Below are 14134 nucleotides of genomic sequence, written 5' to 3' on the forward strand. Positions count from 1 at the left end.
ATCTCTTCCATGTGATCCCTCTGTGAGGGAATGCCCAATTGTCTACAGCGCATTGGGTCTCCACTCCATGTCCACCCCAACCCCCCATTAAGCTTGGGTATGGTTTTGTTCTGGGTCTTATATGCCTGATACCTGATCCGATCGACACCTCATGATCACACAGGTGTTTGTGCTTCTTCCATGTGGGCTTTGTTGCTTCCATCCTACATGGCCACTTGTTTAAGTCTTTAAGACCTCAAATGCTATATCTTTTGATAGCTGGACACCATCAACTTTCTTTACTATATTTGCTTATGCACCCATTTTTGTCTTCAGGAACCATGTCAGTAAGGTGAGCATCACAGAATTCCAGATTGTTAGAACAAAGTGTTTTTGTGTTAAGGGAGTACTTGAATCAAGGCCCAATGTCCATCTGCAACCTTAATTTTTAACATATAGATATGTTATTAACATATAGATATATACCACTTTCATTATATGTGTACTTACATATGTACATGACTGTATTTAGGCCTCTATAAATGTCCTTAGCCTCCTGGTTCTTTCCTCTATTTCCTCTTACTTTCCTCTTGTACTACCATCATGTTCGACCTTCGTGTGGGTTTAGTAATTCCTCGCTGCTACATTGCCCTTGCTTGAGCCTCACTAGGCATCCTATGACCTTCCTTCCATTGATTATAGTTCACTTATTGTTCCCTTGTCCTTGGGTTGGTTACCACCCCACCCCCTTCCTTTCTCTCAGCTCCCTTTCTCCCGTATCCTTCCTGTAACTATTGGTCCCATTCTTTTCATCTCTGAATTATTTATCCTGCCTATCTTATCTAGATAGACATGTAGATACATTAATAAGTGCAAAAACTAGGCAAAGTCAAGTAAAACAACAAAGGAAGTCAAAACCAACAAAACAATAACAACAGCAGCAGAAAGCAAGAACAAAATAACAATAACACAAAGAAAGTCACTGACAAAAATGGAAGAGCCTATAAATAGTTCAAGGTCTGTTTGTTGGTTTTTGTGTATGTTTTCCAGTCAAGTCTGATGGGGCTGGGGGCGGGGGACTACACTCTGTCTGCAGCCTATTTTTGATATTCCCTGGGGATTTCATCACTCTGACCCCCCTGTTGCTCTGCTGCTTGCTCTCAGTGCCTTGCCCCAGCACGATGGGGTCAGACCGTGCACTATTCCACACTGTGCCTCCAGTGCTGTACCCCGCGGCGTCATGGTTCAGTGAGGGACGCCGTGTCCCATGGTAGGGCTGGCCCTACGGTCCTCCCCATGCATTGTCTGCTTCAAGCAGGATCATCGTCCTCCGCATTTCGTATTTTCTATGTGACTGTGTATATCTCAAAATGATTAGAATGGCGGTTCTGAGCGCTGAACATCTTTACATTTCTTTATATGGATGAGGTTCCTTCCCATCTTTCCCATCTCCAAGTTCCCTTATCCTCATGATAAGCTTATGTGTTGGTATGAGGACATCAAGTTCCATGAAGCACTTGCGTTCTTTGTTCTTTCAGTACCACCTGACTATCATTTACATAGTATGCTCATTTCCCTTGTTACATAAGTTTGATTCCACAACTGGGAAATTGATTCTGGGATTTTTAAGAACAATTAAGATGAAAACTAGAGTTGGGTGAACCATGCAATGTGTGAAATATTAAAGTAGGACATGAGGCCCTGTTGTTAACAGTGGAAAGCTCTCTGGATTCTGAATGTGTTCCTATCACACTGAAAATGCAATCTACCTGGCAGGAGCTCCGACTTGCTGATTTTGAGGCCAGACTTCGAGCTATTAGATTTGACTGACAAAACCCTCACAAGACTAATTTTCTCAGTACTGAGAAACCGGGTTGGCAATGATATACCAATAGAATTTCTACTTTTCTCTCTCCACTCTTAGTTCACTACAGGGAGAGAAAAAAGAGTCAAAGTGAAAAACCATTTTTTCCCCACAGAGGACTTTCCTAATAAAAAGTCTAAACATAATAAATCAAAATAATAATTTACAGGCTGTGAACCCAAAACTTACCAATTTAGATCAATACTTTTCAGCCATATATACATTCCCAATTTAAAATTATACCAGACTGATTAGGAATGCAACCTCCAATATTTAATTTATTGATAAAAATCCATAAAATGAATGACTATTCTTTAAGTTAATAAATTAATCTAATTTTCCCTGATGTACTTATTTGCTTCTTATGACAATAAGCAATGACTTGTTATTTGGGAGTTGAAGTTGATGAGGCAGACATTTTCTAATATGTTCTTACTATTAAAATCACATTATAACATTAATGTAACTTGTTTATTTCATTACTTCTTGGCATAAATGTAGAGATAATTTTGTTAACTATCTTTTAAAAAACAAACGATGCTGATACATGTATGAGTTCTGAGTGAATCATTTACTCTAATTGTTTTATAGATCCTTATTTGGAAAGACTTCCCTTTCTAGAAGGAATAGAAGACGTGTTCTCCAGGCCAAGGAAGGTAGGCGTAATGATTCACTGAGCATCAAAATGGGCCTTTTGTGAGCATGCGATTTTTCCCTGTAAGGGCTTCCCTTGCAGTAAATTGTATTAGGATGGTCAGGAGCAAACATTTACTGCAAGCACATTAATAAAGCATGCCACTGACAACTGCAGTTGAATTTTAATTGAGTTCTTCAGGACTCCAGAAGGGAGATGCTTTGCCAAACTGTTTCTCCTCTCTCCTCTATTCCAACACTGACTTCCTCTGCTCTTGAGCCTGTACTCTCATAACCATTCAGGACAAATAATGTACATGTTTCCCTGTACCCACTACCCCCGCCCCCTCCGGAATCCAGGGTCTCCATCAGTTGGAACTGACTTCACGGCACCTTGCTGGTTGTTTTCTTAATTAAAAGCAACAACAGCAACAAAACAAAAATAAGAACAACGTTAACTAAAATAAAAAATAAAGCAGTAACCTTAATCGGTGGTGATGCTCCTGGCCTAGTGGTTACAGAATTGGGCTACAATCCTCAAGACCTGCAGTTTGAAATCACCAGCAACTTCTCAGGAGAAAGACGGGCTTTTTACTGCAGTAAAGAGTTACTGTGTTGGATTCCCACAGGGGGAAACTATGAGTCAGAATGGACTGATTGCAGCGAGTTTGGAGTTTGAACCCTACTCAGGGTCAGAGTTCGAGGCAAATAAGGACACACATGAGACACGGACAAATTGCTGATGATCTTTATTCTTTCACACAACTGTTAGTTATCACAGCAGACAGCAATTTAATAAGCAAAAAGGGGATACACTGTGTTAGTATAGGTAGACTAAAGAAACAAATTCGTAGACACACATATGTGTATAAGAAAGATCTTTATATACAAGAGCAGTTGAATATTGACAAAACATCCCAGCCCAGTCCAGATCAAATCCATAAGTCTAATATTAGCCCATATGTCCAACACCAATCTATAAAGTCCTCTTCAGACTCATGAAACATATGCAATGATGTGGAATGCAGAGAGCTCACAGGCCAGTGGGTTGGAAGTCTTCTGGATCCAGTGGTGTTGTAAGCATCTCAGAGCTGTCAGGGGTCTCTGTGTGGCTTCTCCAGCTCCAGAGGTCTGATTGCATCAGGGTAGATCCACGTGGCTTCTCCAGCTCCCAGGGCGCAGCACCATGTGTCTTCTCAGTGGAGCATCTCCAAGGGAGTGAGCAGAGAGGGAGAAAATGTCTCCCATCTCCAAGGAAGAAAATATAGGAGTTCCCAGAATTCTCAGAAGGCCATGCCCACACAGAGGCCTCATTGGTTATATCTTGATTGACAGGTCAGACTCCACTCCTTCACTCACAATCCTCTCAAATTGACACTAGATTACGTAACTACCACATTTACCCAGATCAACAGTATGGAGCTTCGAGCATAAGCGAATGAGGGAGGTGTTTAGTTAATATATTTCTTTAGATAAGCCCATGCCTCTGAGTCGGGGCTGTGGTGGTGACATGTTTAGTCTCTACTTTTCTTAGATAAGTTCATGTCTCTGAGTTGGGTCCATGGTGGTGACGATTTTCATCCAAATGTTTCCCAGATAAGTCAGTGCCCATGGTGACAGTGTGCTACCTTAGTTTCACTTCTTGTGAGGCGATTCAGAGTGATGTCTTAAATGCTGAGCAACACTGAGTCCATATTGTAAGTTTGCATGCTCTGTACAAACCCTAATCATAACATGAGTCACGTCTGCTTAAAACAGAGATAGGAAATTATTGAAAAGAAAACAGAAGTTTCTAACTAGTTTTTAACGAGAGAAGAAACATGAAAAAATAAACCCAGCTGTTAATTATATATTAGGTAAGACTCTCCAGTCTACACTGCCTTTGTAACATCAAAGTTCTCAAGTAACTGGCTTTTGATTAGCAGTTAAGCATGATTTTTATCTAGTCCTAACACAGTCAGAGGCTGAAGCCAAAAAGTTGAATAAGCACTCCCTCACTGAAGGTTAGCCCCCCCCCACAGAGCTTTAATTAGCATTTGAAACCTCCTAACAGTTTGAAAAAGCAATGCCAAAACAGCCCTGTGCTTTGTTGTTGCAGTTGTGGTCTTGGTGCCAGCTTACTGATGTGGGCCAAAAAGAACAATAAACAACTTGCAACTGAAACTTCACACACCTCTGCTTCCCATAATTTGAGACATTTTCTGTGCTCACTGTATCTCTGCTGTCACAATTGTGTCATAGTGGGAAGGGTGACAAGAAAAGCAAACCTGTCCAGGAAGATGAAGTACATACCGAACTCCTTGCAGCAGGGAGATGCAGCACCTGAATTTAGCAAGCATGTCTGAGTTTTAGGTACATACAGGTTTGGGGTCACAAAAGACAGTAACCCATCATGGGAATTATATGGACTGATTTCAGACGTCAGGGCTACTTTGATTGTCTTTTATTCCTGAAAGCTTGTAATCATCTGCCAGAGCTCTGTTTGATATATTTTTCCCAGGGTCCTTCTGGCTGTTCAAGGTTGGCTTTGAGTGTTATTTGAGGGGTATTGGAATCTCTGACCCATGGCACGTCACAAGCAGCCTGTCAAATCCACTGGCTCTGAAACCAGTTTTTTTTCCCTAACAGTTTTTTTTCCCTGAGAACTCAGGTTAAAATCAGGGTCCTGATAGAGGTGGGGAGTTGACCTGATCCTCCATCTCAATCCATCGGATGACTGCCCTGTTAACAGTTTCCAAGATCCTGGCAGAGAGGAGGCTCCTTAAGAGTTCTGCTAAGAATCACCTGCAAGTGAACCTCTCTAGCTTTCTTTTTCCCTTTCATGATGGAAGTAAACAGATCGTATTAAAATTTCCTAGACTCCTTTCAACTCAATACACCGATTGTTTAAACATTTTTATGTGTCCTATTGAGTTGTTTTTTAACTTTGATTCTTGATGCATTTTTGATAGTTGCAGTATGAGAGTAGGATGGATGTTTTGAAATTCAAGTAGCTCTACAGTATATGAGGAACAATAAAGAACCAGTCCTAAGACTATACTTTCAGGGAGAATTTCTTCAGTTCGTTTAGAGAAACAGAGTAACGAAAACCGCGAGAAGGTGAGGCATTCTCGCCTGAGCACGCAGCCTGCTCTTGGTCTAGCCTCCCTGCGTCTGCCCTTTGCCTTTGGTGCCCATTCTCCTTTCTCTTTGCAGAGAAGAGGGAGAGGACGCAGTCTGGGTGACTATCGTGTTTTAAAGACATATTCCTACCAAACCTGGTCAACTTTCTAAAAGGTTTTTATATCAACTATAATAATTTCCCCAATATTTGTGGGACGTGTCCTGGTTTTTCATGCATTGGTTCATTGTTCTTTGAAACTAAGTGTCACAGACGAATGGCATGCTGATCTTGCCCAGGTAGTGTGTGGGTTTTATTGGGCTCAGAGGGTACTTCCAAAATCCCTCAGGACATGAACATATGCTCTGCTGGATTCAGTCCTGGCTCTCTCAATTGTCTACACCTGGGACATTTTCTAAAGTCGGTATTTGCAAAAGAGTCCTGGTAGGGGACTACTGTAAATGCATGCAGAGCTCCAAGTGACTGCAGACCGGATAGCTGTGTTTATTTAAACTGGTTTATTTTACTTACTGCAGCAAGGGAGGGGCATAGGAGAGGAACGGTTGAGCATTTTGCTAAGGAATCGAGAGATTCAAGACTTTGAACTTGGGCTGGGTAATTTCAGGGAGGAGTTTAAAGAATAGGGTGTCGTTTGGATTGCTGTCTTCATGAAATAAGAAACTGTTTTGTAACTTTCCCCCCAAAAAGCACTCTCTAGATTGTAGATCCGTGTCTTTTTGGTGAGAGACATAGTCACACCCATGTGAAGTAATGAGAGCAACTTGACCGAAGCAAACGATCCCTTCAAAAAGCACTGCAGAGAACAAACTGTTTGTGCTGAAGCATGTGCATGCAGATAACGTCTCGAGATGGAACTCCAGATATGTATTTGTGGAGGACTTATAGCTACTTAGACATAACCAAACATCTGTGATGAGACTGTTTTTCTAGGTTTGACAGCTTAGGTAGGATGTTAGTTTCTTGGGGGCAACTCATTGAAATGGCATACTTAAATTCACAAAGTTCCTGTTCTGCATCCTGCTGAGCTCAGTAGTCTCTGGAGTCTTAAACATTTGTGAAAAGGAATTTAAGCTACAACATTTGGTCCCTCCTCATCAGGAGTAGCAGGCAAAGAAGGAAACCAAAATTTCAGAACAGAGACTAATAGTTTCCGTGTATTATGGCCTCATCTACCCAGAGGCCTGAAGGATTGGACAGTGCAGATTGTTTCCAACAGGGTCACAGTTGATGAACCCTGTTAGAATGGGAGAGAAAAGGCAGAAAAGTAAAATTCTTAAAAACACAAGCTTATTCGACTCCCGGAGGCTAAAGGACTCCCTGAGACTATTGCCTTGAATTACTTTTTAAACCTTCATCTAGTATTATCCTGCATTAGTCTGGATACATTAGAGAAACAAATCCACAGAAACTCATGTATAAGAGAGACTTTTATATAAAGGTTAAGTGCACATCAAGAAAACATCCCAACTTAGTGCTGCCCAAACCCACAAGTCCACCATTAATCCATATGTCTGACACCAATCCACAAAGTTCTCCTCTATCTCACAAAACACATACTATGATGCCGACTGCAGGAGGAAAGCCGAATCAGTGAGCATGTAAGCATCTCAGCGCTGGCAGGGTCTCCACACGGCTACTCCAGAACCGAGGGCTGCATGGGGTAGGTCCATGCGGTTTTTCCATGGAGATGTCTTGCAGGAAGTGAGCCTTGCCAGCTGAAGCAGGGAACTGGCTAAGGCAGCTGCACCCTAGTGCAACCATCACAAAGCAAGAGACCTGAGAACGAGAAAGGCGAGGCTCATGGAGCCTTTTATCCCTCTGCCCTTCAACTAACCCCACATGTGTTTATCAGCCAGGTTGGCACAATAAACTAACTACCTCATATCACCTGTGGTATAACTGCATAATAGATTAGCCTGCAAAATAAAGTATATTACCTGTGATTATGGTGCTTCATTGAAACAAGCAAACAAACAAACTATATGAGACCAACAGGTCAACAATTACCAAAAAGTAAAGAAGAGAAAATAAGGGGGCAGGCAAACCTGTGTAGTGGAAACATAAGAGGAAAGCACCGAAAGAGAATGGTGACATCTTAAGGGACCCATGGGGGGATAGTGGTAACTAGTTGGGCTGCTAATTGCAAGATCAGCAGTTCGAAACCACCATGTATTCCTGTAAAGAGTTACAGTCTCAAACTCAGCCGAAGTCTACCTTGCCCTACCGGGTCACTATGAGCTGGCATCGACTCAGTGGCACTGAATTTGGTCTTTGTTTAATGTCACTGAACAGGTTTTGCAGAAACTATCAAAATGTAATCCGATTTTTTTTGGTGTAAACTTCCACCTAAAACACAATAAAATAGTAAACATTAAAAAAAATCAGGAGGTGGAAGGATTAAAGTGAGGTTCATACAATGTGCTTTACACAATTGATGTATGTATGGATTGTGATAAGAGTTGTTTGAGCCCCTAATAAAATGACTAAAAAAAGGAAGAGTACTAAAAAAAGGAAAAAAGAAAAAACAAACAATGGTCAGATAAGTAAACAAGAAGAAAGGGATGCTTACCAATTTTATGATTATGCTTGCAGATGGTCCTCATCTCTTGTTTTAGACAATATCACAGAGAGATTTTATCTGTAACCTTTTGCATAATTTCACAGGCTCAGCAGACTTCTTTGATTATTATATCTATCTTGTAAAGTTGTTTATGTTCACTTGGGAATATGAAAGCTTAGCTTTCAGGTGCTGGGGCTAATGTTCACAAATGAAAGTTAGCCTTCCGTTCTCATGAAAGGCTTAGGTATAAACAAACCAATTAGAGATTAGTCTCCAGTGAAGATGAGCCAAGAAGCAGCGGGCTCACCTCCTGTCATTATCAATTGTATACCTAATAAATCAACTTGTCTTTTACTTTCCACTCGAGGTCTTGAGAGCTTATTTTTCATTATGAGTCCTTGTGTGTTAGACTGACAGAATGAGTACTTCTACCACTGAAAGGAAGCTATACTTTGGTGAGGACTTAGGGGTGTGGTAACATGCTTAAAAATCCAAGGTTTCCACCATCTTGCTGGTTTCTCAGAAAGGGAGGGATGGTAGAACTTTGGAGCGCCATTATTTTGCTGCATCACTCTTGTTGGGCACGGACTACATCTTAGGAAGTATGACCTATTGAAAATCCCGCAGGGTGTCTGCTGAGCTTGTTTGCCTTCTCAGGATGTGGTCTGTGCAGTGCAGACGTTCACTGTTTTTTCTCCTATCCTCTGTGTGGTTAGAACATTTAAGCTACTACTCAGGCTTCCACCAGTCATGTTTGTCATGCTGTGGTGGCTTGCATGTTGCTGTGATGCAGGAGGCTTTGCCACTGGTATTTAAAATACTATCAGGGTCACTGGCAGGTGTATTCAGACTAAGATAAACCAGGAAGAAGTTCCCTAGCTATCTGTTTTCAAAATATTGGCCAGTGCAAACCTTATGAGTAGCGGCAGGAGATTGTCTGATACGGTGCCCTAAGCTGGGCTCTTCAGGTTGGAAGGCCTTCAGCGTACAATGGGGGGAAAGCTGCCTCCTCAAAGTAGAGTCCACCTTAACGATGTCAATGGAGTGACGCTTTCAGAATCTTTGCTTATAAAACACAATTAAAATGGACAAGAGCAACTGCAAACATTCATTAACAACAAGAACATTGACTGTACAAAGTATAAACCTGGGAAAATTGGAAACACATCCCATGTGGATTGAGGGACTGTTTGAAGATTAGAATGACACATGGAACACTAATGAGCAAAGAGTTACGTAATGACATCAAGGCCATCACGCAGGAAGAAAGCACGTTCATGAAAAAGACAGGAAAATCTGTGAGATGTAAATTAAAATGACAATGAGATAACACCTCATACCCAGAATGATAAAAAACGCCCCAAAATAGAAAATAACAAATGCTAGAGAGGACATGGAGAAACTGGAAGTCATATTCACTGTCGGCAGACATGTAAACACACAACACCACTATGCCCCATATGATCTAGAAATATGCTAAGGAAATAAGAGACAGGATGTACGATCTCCTATGATTTTTGCAGCACAGTTCACAATAGCAAGAACCTGGAAAAAGCCCAATAGCCTATGGCCCAGTGTGTCAGTCTGCGTAGCCTAGAGAAACAAATTCATAGATACTCATATGAATAAGAGTATGAAAGAGCTTTATATACAAGAAAAATGGAATATTGAGGAATCATCCCAGCCCAGTCCAGATCAAGTCCATAGCTCGATATTAGCCTATATGTCCGATACCAATCTATAGGTACCAATCTATAAAGCCTTCTTTATACTCAGGAAACACATGCAATGACGCTAAATGCAGGAAGATCACAGGCCAGTGGGTGGGAAGTCTTGTGGACCCAGTGGCATTTAAGCATCTCAGCTCAGAGCACTAGTGTAGTTCCATGTGTCTTGTCAGCTGCAATGTCTCCTGGAACGAGCGTGTGTCCCACCTCCTATGAGCTCTTTATGTCCTTAGCATTTACAAATGAGGCCATCAAGCTGGTTCCTGATTGGCAGGCTAAACTCCACCCCTTCACTCTTAATACCCAAATTGACAACAGATTATGTAACTACCATACCCAGTATAAGAATGGATAAATAAATGGCAGGGGTAGGATGTTGGGAGGGGGTGGTAAAAAGAGGACATATCTATATTTTGGAGGAGACATTTATACTTCTGTTGGTGGGGAAAATAGGGAGGAGCAACTTCCCACAGGGAAGGGATGCTTAACAATACTTATATAGAACCCAAGGGGGAGAATAAGCCTGGTACTATGTTCCTTGTTAGATATATTTTTTAACCTACTTTCTAGCCTGCCTATGGTGACCATAGACTATGAACTATGATGACCTTAGACTGTCCTTTCTGGGAACAGCATCCTTCATAGGCCACACCAGAGGGATTTGAGGTGGAAATCTTATGAAATGAACTGGACTTTACCTATTTGTAGCTCTTGGATGTCTGCCTGTGAGAAGAAACAGATGACTCACCCCCAGTGCTGTGGAATTGGTAGTTCCTGGACCTTGGTTAGGATCTTGGAGTAACTTCAGATTAAATGAGGCCAGACTGATACAGCACTCCCTTGTCTTGGTGCGGCCTTAAAATTCGAACTAATTTCATATGAATAAGTTTCTAAGTACCTACATATATGGGATGGGGCTAGCCATTGTAGGAGTTTATCCTGAAAACAAAGCTCCTGTTTGCTTTCCTAGTTTCCATTTCTCAGTGCATGGCTGGTCTGATATGCCCGGAAAAATATAATGATGGAGAAGACAGGAAATTGCTCCTGCTCACTTTCCATCATTACCTTCAAATTACCTATTTTTAGTAGAAGTTCTCTCAGTTCCTATTTAATTTTTTTCCCGAGGCCCACTTCTTATTTTACGTGTACTTGTTGTTTCTACAATGATCGAAGATACTTGGAGCGAGATTTCCCTTTGATGTGCAAATTAGTCTTTGTTTCAAAATCGCCTGTTGATCCATTACCATGAGCAGTGGGCAAGAAATCTAAAAGGAAAGAATGGGGCAGGAGGGTCTGTGGGAAGAAAACTGTCTCCTTTTCTTTTTGCATACTAGTTCCAGAGACAGGCTGCTTATTTCAGGGGCAACAAATATTTGGGGAGAACTGAGAACAGAAGGCAAGGTGAGGCAGAAACCCTGGTTGGAAGCAAGAACTTGGCATGAAGGAGAAGACAGTGGTCCTGAGATAAACAGAAGAACATTGAGGTAGTGATGGGGAGCTGAGCTAAGGCTCCCTCTCCTGCTGCTTCTTGCTATCCATATCCTAGTACACTTTTCTTAAGAAGAACTCTCAGGCACAACCAGTCCACTAGTCTCTTAGAGCCTTTTTTCTAAGCCATCCTTGGATCTATGGAAACCTGACAAGAGATAGCAGGGTAGTCGTGGGTGATCACTGACCTTGCCAAGCCAAACATGCTCAGTAGAGAATCTGAAGGCTTGTGATGGCGAAAGCCTTGTTAAACCACACTAGCCCTGCCCTCCTGAGTGCCTACTGCCACCATTACATTTAGCTTCTGAAAATCAGCACCTATTGTAGGCGATATTCTAGAGAGGGCATCTCCACATTTTGTCCTATGTTGCTTCAATCAAATTCGAGCGTTAGGGCTATTCTGAAGGGCTTCTAGAGCCATAAGTATAGTCCCAAATCAGAAGATCTTAGAGAAGCTTATTCAGATAGGCAGAGACCATTCAGACAGGCCTGACCTAATCACACAGAACTAATCACACTGGATGAGACGTCAGAGATGTTTGAAGCTTTAGAGAGAGTCAACATGTTGCTGGTTTTGAAATGGGAAGTGGTCACAAAAGTAAGAGGTTGGCAGTCTCTAGAACAATGGTTCTCAACCTTCCTCTTGCCGCGATCCTTTCATACAGTTCCTCATGTTGTGGGAACCCCCCAACCATAACATTGTTGTCGTTGCTACTTCATAACTGTCCTTTTGCTACTTTTATGAATTGGGCGACCCCTGTGAAAGGGTTGTTTGACCCCTAAAGAGATCATGACCCCCAGGTTGAGAACCGCTGCTCTAGCAGGTGAAGGCAGTTTTCAGGTGACAGCCTGTGATGAAATGGGGCCTCAGTCCCACCACTCAAGGACCCTTCCCACTAACCACCTGGATGAATTTGGAAGCAGATGGTGCTGCAGAGTCTTCAGAAAGGACCACAGTCTTGCTGGCATTCTGATTACAGCTTGTGAGACTCTGACCAAGAATCTGCCCTCGTCGTACATACAGAGCTGTGATATAATAAAATTGTGCTGCTTTAAGCTATCACATCGGTAGTAATTTTTTATGCAGCAAGAGAAAACTGATATAAGTTCTAATGTTTAGTGAGCTTCCTACATTTCTCAAGGGGACTGCCAAAAGGTGGAACTTCAGAGAATACCCTTTTCTTTAGAGCTTTCTGTTCTTGTTATCAGTGGTCTCAATGTAATATTTAGCACGTGGAATTCTTTGTAATTAAAAAACAACTCACAAAGCCCAATTTCTCTATAAAGTAGGTTGAATTTTATGAAGGCACTGCTAAATTTAGGCTGGGGCAGATTTTTAACACAGCTGTTTTACGTTTACAGGGAAACTAGTAAAGTGTCAGGTTTTTTGTGATGCCATGGGTTTTAAAGAAGTTTTAATTCTTGCTAATATTATAATGTGTGTGGGTCTTGACAACAAATTAAAAAAAGGTTTATTGGCATATAGTTCACAAATCATACAATTCAATAGCTCAATCAGCTTAAGGAGAGTTTTCAGTCTTCACCACAATCAGGTTTAACTGTGTGCTGTCTAGTCCTTGCTTCCTGTCGGTGGGGGGTGGCTGATTTCATTACATGCTTGATACCCAACGTGATTGATATTGCATTATAATCCTCTATTCTTCATCAGCGCACTCAAAGACAGGCTTTCTCTATTTGCAAATAGAATGTGATAAAGAAGCAAAAGCAAACAGCCTCAATAGAAACAAACAAACACAAAACAAAACCAAACTCAAGATATAAGGAAAGATGGAAAGATTTTGAAGAGGTCAAACTCATGAATTTATTTCCTTCCTTTTGAGTTATATAGAGCTCAGCTTGTAGGAAAGGACCAGTATCAGCTCCATGACACCCTGTCGTCATGGTGACAATTTATCAAACACAGCGATTTTGCTGATGAAGGAAGGGGTTGCTGCTTGGGAAGTAATGAGTGTCAGTGTACTAAGATGGGGCTATGCTAGCTCTCCCCACCATACCAAGCAAAATCACCCCAAAGTAGAATCACTTTTTTTCAGGGGCAGTGAATTATTTATGGTGCCTCTTTTAACCAAAGTCTCTAACTCCTATCAAATGACCTTTGCCTGCATGGATTTGTTAAGGGAGGGTGAGGGATAATACTGATAGGATTCACCTGGTAGGCCGCCCAGCCGAGTATAAAAGAAGCCATCTGCGAAGCAGGAGGACGGTTCTCACTAGCAACAAGAAACCGGAGTGGATCTCGGCTTCTGGACCTGAGCTCTCTGTGCATAAACCTCATGGCTGCAGAAGGCAGATACAACATCAGATGAGCAGCAGCAGAACCACAAGCCGGAACATCGAACGCAGTGTTGGACTTCCCAATTCATGGATCAAGTAAAGGGGAGTGCTTTTGTGCAGGAGGCTGGCTTCCGTAGTGGAGTGCCTGTGGGCACTTACTTGGGGAAGCCAGGCTTACTGATCCATGCAAATGGTGCTGAGTCAAGTTATGATGTACCTCACCTCCCCAGATGGCAACGATACTGAGAGCAGTACTGCAGATAAAGTCTGGGGAGAGAGACCCGTCTGTCCCGTTCACATGGGAACGAACTAAGAGGGAAAGGGAGAGAGCAGCAAGCCCTGAGGACCACGTTCTTGCCTGCAGCAGCTTGCTCGAAGGCCGGACTGCAGCGCTGGCCCTAGTTGGGGACACGACATCTCTCCTCCCTAGATCACAGACATATAGAGGGCAGCACTGAACATATAGT

At 42.1% G+C, this 14134-nt stretch overlaps 1 pseudogene; it reads left to right on the forward strand.

Moving 5' to 3' along the window:
* Positions 1–5506: 5506 nt before the first annotated feature.
* On the forward strand, positions 5507–5699 carry LOC142429957 (small nucleolar RNA U3; annotated as a pseudogene).
* The last annotated feature ends 8435 nt before the right edge of the window (positions 5700–14134 follow it).

Source organism: Tenrec ecaudatus, chromosome 16 (genome assembly GCF_050624435.1).
Source record: "Tenrec ecaudatus isolate mTenEca1 chromosome 16, mTenEca1.hap1, whole genome shotgun sequence".
Taxonomy (NCBI): domain Eukaryota; kingdom Metazoa; phylum Chordata; class Mammalia; order Afrosoricida; family Tenrecidae; genus Tenrec; species Tenrec ecaudatus.